This window comes from Bubalus kerabau, chromosome 5 (assembly GCF_029407905.1).
Source record: "Bubalus kerabau isolate K-KA32 ecotype Philippines breed swamp buffalo chromosome 5, PCC_UOA_SB_1v2, whole genome shotgun sequence".
Taxonomy (NCBI): Eukaryota; Metazoa; Chordata; class Mammalia; order Artiodactyla; family Bovidae; genus Bubalus; species Bubalus kerabau.
Genome location: NC_073628.1, coordinates 18,789,525 through 18,795,490, shown reverse-complemented (window position 1 = coordinate 18,795,490; position 5,966 = coordinate 18,789,525). Strand labels below are relative to the sequence as shown.

General features: G+C 49.1%; 1 long non-coding RNA gene across 2 annotated transcripts; it reads left to right on the top strand.

Moving 5' to 3' along the window:
* Nucleotides 1-4,697, top strand: LOC129652502 (uncharacterized). Of its 2 annotated transcripts, none has more exons than XR_008714566.1 (2): nt 1-2,963; nt 3,893-4,697. It is a non-coding gene; the product is annotated as an uncharacterized LOC129652502 (long non-coding RNA). The 2 variants fall into 2 exon arrangements; XR_008714565.1 differs by having other exon boundaries at nt 1,783-2,751.
* Nucleotides 4,698-5,966: the final 1,269 nt, after the last annotated feature.

The following is a 5,966-nucleotide window of genomic DNA, read 5'->3' as shown; positions in this document are numbered from 1 at the left end:
GTGATCTTGGCCAGATTTGCCGTATCCTGGCGGGGATCCTGACACCTACCTTGTCTTCCTTGGGCCCTCAAGGACGTTGGAGCCAGGGGAGACGCTCATGCAAGGGGGTGCAAAGTCAGAGGTCTCTGCAGCCTTGTCCTGTCAAATGGCATCAACCCATGGTCCCAGCTGCCCTTCCTCCTCACAGTTAGCCTTTCATGCCCCTGGTTCTCCCTCGAGGGACAAAGCATCTGAGCGTATGGGCCCTGACTTCATTACTCACCAGGGTAAAGCGCTGGTGACTCAGACAGTAAAGAATCTGCCTGCAACGCAGGAGGCCTCAGGTTCGATCCCTGGGTTGGGAAGATCCCCTGGAGGAGGGCATGGCAACATAGTCCAGTATTGTTGCCTGGAGAATTCCATGGACAGAGGGCCCTGGTGTGCTACAGTCCAGGAATGCGGTGGTGAAGAGTTGGACATGACTGAGTGACTAACATTTAGAGTTTCAGGGTAAAGGGGGTCAGTCAGAACCTAGATCTCTGGGCTCAGATTCACTGCCCCGCAGAGCTGGGGGCCCAGGCTCACGGCTGATCTCTGTGGTGGCTGGACAGAGAGTGATGCACTGCTGGGCAGCTTCTCCTCACCTTGGGAGGCCAGCTTTGTCACTGTCGTTCCTGCCAACCCCTGGGTGCCCACTTGGAAACTGCAGAGGAACCGAGGCCTGTGCTTGGAGCCAGCTGCCACGCCAGCTGGATGTGGAGCAACCCCAGGCAGAGGTCTCCCTGGGACAAGCTCCGGCCAGAAACCTGGGGAACTTTGCCAGGGTGACTGAGCCACTTGGAGGTGGGTCCTCCAGCCCCAGTCAAGCCTGCCGTGACACCGCCCGGGCTGACACCTGCCTGCAGCCTCATGAGATACCCTGAGAAGGGACCTTCCAGCAGAGCCACTGTCTGCTTCTTCCTTGGTTCCACAAACTGTGTGGAACTATATATGCTTATTGTTTCAGTCTCTGGAACATGTTCCAAACACTCTGGGACTGATCCCGTCAACCCTTCCTCCAGACACCCCAGGACTGACCTCATCAATTTGTGTTTCAGACACAAGGACTGACCTCATCAAACCATTCCCTGACATCCAGTAATTACCTCATACCTTTTTCCAGATACACCAGGAAACAGCCTCTTCAAGAGGTGTTACAGACACCCCAGTATTGACCTCATCATGCCTTTTTCCAGACACCCCATGATAGACCTCATCAAGCCTTTCTCTAGACACCCCAGGACTAACCTCCTCAATGGGTGTTCCATACAACCCAAGACTTTCCTCCTTAAGTGTGAAAAGACACCCCAGGATTGACCTCATCAAGCCTTCTCCAGACACCTCAGGGCTGACTTCATCAAGTCTCCAGATGCTACAGGAATGACCTCAACAATCTGTGTTTCAGACACAAGGACTGACCTCATCAAGCCATTTCCTAACACCCCAGTAGTGACCTCATCAAGCCTTTTTCCAGACACCCAGGAATGACCTCATCAAGCCTTATTACAGACACCTGAGTACTGATCTCATAAAGTCTTTTCCCAGAAAACTTGTGAATGACCTCACCGAACCTTTTTCCAAGCTCCCCTGGACTGACCTTATCAAGGAGTAATCCAGACACTCCAGGACGGACCTTCTCAAGGTCTTTTCTTGAAACCCCAGGACCTATGTTGCAGGTCCCCAGCTGCAAACTCTCACTCCTCTCAGTAGTTGATTTCCTCGCCTCCCATGAGAAAGGACAAGACCATCTAAGAAAGAAGAAATAAGACTGCTACCAAGCAGGGTCTTTGGACTCTTTAATCAATAGGAATTGATCAGAAGGCAGAGGACTGAATTCAGGGAAGGTTTAATAAAGCAGGGGCCTCTGCCGCAGCAGAGGGAAAACAAGTAACAGGTGTCCTTGCTGTTCCTTGAGGTGGTGAGCTGCCCCCTTAATTAGGGTGGAGTTCAGGGTTGTTCCAGGGGTCATGATGGCATGAGGATTAGGTGGTCTGCCTGCCCCCTTGTTGGTACCGTGTGCAGGGATCAGGCACAGAACCCTGCTTTCACCCCTGGCACCTCAGAAGAGGCAGCTGGGTTTTGGCTCTCTGTATCTTGTTGAGAATTTGCCCCGACTGTGTATGCAGTTATTTTTAGTCCCTTATAGTTTTTTTGTATCTGTTGCTTGGGAAGAAGTTTGTCCAGGTGCAAACACTTCACAAAGGGCCCAGGTCCCAGCTTGTCTTAAAACCAGAATTTATCCCATGGCAAGTGTGCTGCTTATATAGCTGCATTTAAACTTGATGGCGACCTTGTGAGAGGCAAGCTGTTATCATCCCCGTTTACAGGCTTCCCTGGTGGCTCAGATGGTAAAGAATCTGCCTGCAATGCTGGAGACTGGGGTTCAGTCCCTAGGTTGGGAAGATCCCCTGGAGAAGGGAATGGCAACCCACCCTAGTATTCTTGCCTGGAGAATCCTGTGAACAGAGGACCCTGGCTGGTTACAGTCCATGGGGGTGTGAAGAGTCGGGTACAACTGAGGGAGATGAGAACAGGGTCCATTATCTTAAGCAACGTGCCAGGATCACAAAACAAGGACATGTAAGACCATCACTGAGAGCAGTGTTGCCTGCTTCTAGGCCTTCTGTTACCAAACACAAATCCTGTGTCCAACAGGTCCCAAGGATGTGCAGAGTCAGCAGCAGAGACCAGAAAGGCTGTTAAAGGACCCACAGACCCTCGAACTTCTGGAAGGTGGACAGCAAAGTGGTTTTTTAAAGCCAGGAGAGGGAGTGATGGTACAGGGTTGTATCAGCTGTGCACAATTCTAACTGGCTTATGGCGAGGTTAGGGCTTCTCTCATAGCTCAGTTGGTAAAGAATCCACCTGCAATGCAAGAGCGGAGAAAGCAATGGCACCCCACTCCAGTACTCTTGCCTGGAAAATCCCATGGGCAGAGGAAGCTGGTAGGCTGCAGTCCATGGGGTCGCTAAGAGTCGGACACGACTGAGCGACTTCACTTTCACTTTTCACTTTCATGCATTAGAGAAGGAAATGGCAATCCATTCCAGTGTTCTTGCCTGGAGAATCCCAGGGACAGGGGAGCCTGGTGGGCTGCCGTCCATGGGGTCGCACAGAGTCAGACATAACTGAAGAGACTTAGCAGCAGCAGCAATGTAAGAGAGCCCAATTCGATTCCTGGGTAGGGAAGATCTGCTGGAGAAGTGATTGGCTACCTATGTACTCCAGTGTTCTTGGGCTTTCTTGGTGGCTCAGCTGGTAAAGAATCCGCCTGCACTGCGGGAGATCTGGGTTTGATGCCGGGTTAGGAAGCTCCCTTGGAGAAGGGAAAAGGTGATCCACTCCAGTATTCTGGGCTGGAGAATTCCAGAGTTGGATATGACTGAGTGATTTTCACTTCACTATGATGAGGTTTTTGAGGTTACAGGGCAGTCACAGGTGTTAACATTATCAATCCTCAAGCTCTGGGAGGCCTGGGGGCTATGAACTCTTGGTTGTTAAGAAGTTCATTTCTTCCATTTGGTGGTGGTTTTAGCATCTGAAAAACAGCTCAGGAAAAGTGCAGCAGACACTGTTATCTGAGTACCTCAGAGAGGAAATGAGGGGGGAGGGGTCTGTCCCAGGAAGCCCCATGGGGTCCTGCTTGGTTACATTCCTACTACTATCACTCACAGAATCCAAGATTGGGAAGTGACTTCGGAATTTCTAGAAGAGCTCCTCTAACAGACTTGAGGAAGTGGCCACTAAGAGGTCTTGAGACTGATAGAGTAGCTCAGCCTTTGACAGTGTGACCAGATTGGTTTTGGACTTCCGGTGTGTTTTTCTTTTCACATCACCACTGGAGGATAAGATCTGCTGTGTTTGTCCCCCACAGCTCCTGGACGACTACTCAGGGCTCATGAGGACTCGGAAGAGTGACAGAGTTTTAATCCACATCCTGAAGACCTCCTACTTTTAAAAATAAGCCTAAATATCAGACTATTGAGAATGGAGGAAGACAGCATTTTCATTTCCCGGCTGCCCTGTGTGCCGGTGAGAAGAAGGTGCACCTGGCTCTATGAGGGCCACCCCGCTGTTCCCGGAGAGGTGGCTGAGGATCAGCCAGGTAGCTCTGCAGGCATAGGAGATGCTCGGGAGGATCACAGCCAATTCTGAGGTCTTCTCTGATAATAACACCAGTTTAATTACAGTCCAGAGTGTAAATTCCAGTTTGCTTATATTTCTAGTATGTTTCATTTCAAATGTGACTTTCCAGCTCCTTCTCTCTCCTTTTTTTCTCTCCGTGCCATAAAATATTTGCATATTTGAATGTCAAATTCTCCAAGTGCTGGAAGCAACAGGCCCTGGTATGTTCTTGAGTTATTTTGTACAGCAGCATCTGTCTTGTTTCAGCAGCCACCAGAACTGAGAAATGACCCAAGAGCAGCCTGCCAGGAAGATGGAGGGTGGGATCCAAGTGGGAGGGGGGTCCCTCTGAAATGGAGCCCATCGGGACTGGGGCCCTGCTAGTCCAGGCAGCTTCAGAACAGAGGTTTCCCCAGCTTATTTTTATTTATTTATTCATTTTAAAAGAAAGGCAGATTACCAGAGGAAACAAATACTGAATGACGGCTACAGAATGTATCTTTGGAACTTGCTAGACTAATTACGGAAGCTCCAAAATCACTTTAAGAGCAACACATTTTGTTTTGCAATATACATTCTTGTTGCCAAGATTTTTGGGGGGGAATTTCAATCAGAGTCCATCTCAAACTGGATTGGTGATGCTGGAGAAGTGGCATTAGGAGGGAATACTCTCAATAGGACAGCACCTTTCAAGGAGTTTCCTGACTTTTTTCTGTATACACATGCAATATTTCCTGCCATATCCTTGGGCAAGAAATGTCACAGCTATCAGTGATTTCAGGCCTCCAAATGTGAATGAGGATTCCCAAAAGGTAACACAATGCCTGTGATCCAGCAGATGCCACCTGTCCTCCCTCCCGCTACCCCTCCCCCACACACAGTGATTGTTAAGGAGCTGTGGTTGGGGGGTGATGCAAGAAGCAGCCATCTGCCACACCTTCCACTCCTTGTGGTGAATAAGGAATTACAGATGTAAACAATTAAGAAACAGGATTTGGCCCCAGATAGTATTCTTGGGGTTCCCTGGTGGCTCAAATGGTAAAGAATCCACCTGCAATCCAGGAGACCTGGGTTCGATCCCTAGGTTGGGAAGGTCCCTTGCAGGAGGGCATGGCAACCCACTCCAGTATTCTTGCTGGAGACTCCCAAGGACAGAGGAGACTGGTGGGGAGAGGAGACAGAGCTACAGTCCATGGGGTTGCAAAGAGTCGGACACGACTGAGTGACTAAGCACAGCACAGCTGAGGTACACGTGAAAGGAATGAATTCAGTGAGCACAGAGGGTTGCATCTTCCCATATATAGAAGAATGCTGAATTCCTTAGCTTGATATCTGGCTTTCTTTATTACTTAACAATAATATTTGATGTTCAAACTGCCTGCCCCCTTTGTTGCAAACTTGTATATAGCCTGGTTATATGTAACCATTCAATATCATGGTAATCCAAGTCTATGCCCCAACCACTAATGAAGTTGAATAGTTCTGTGAAGACCTACAAGACCTTCTAGAACTAACACACACAAAAAAACACTAACACCATCATAGGGGACTAGAATGCAAAAGTAGGGAGTCAAGAGGTACCTGGAGTAAGAGGCAAGTTTGGCCTTGGAGTACAAAATGAAGCAGGGCAAAGAATAACAGTTTTGCCAAGGGTCATAGCAAACACCCTCTTCCAACAACACAGGAGAGGACTCTAAACATGGACATCACCAGATGATCAATACCAAAATCAGATTGATTATATTCTTTGCGGCCAAAGAGGGAGAAGCTCTATAAAGTCAGCAAAAACAAGACCAGGAGCTGACTGTGGCTCCTATTGCAAA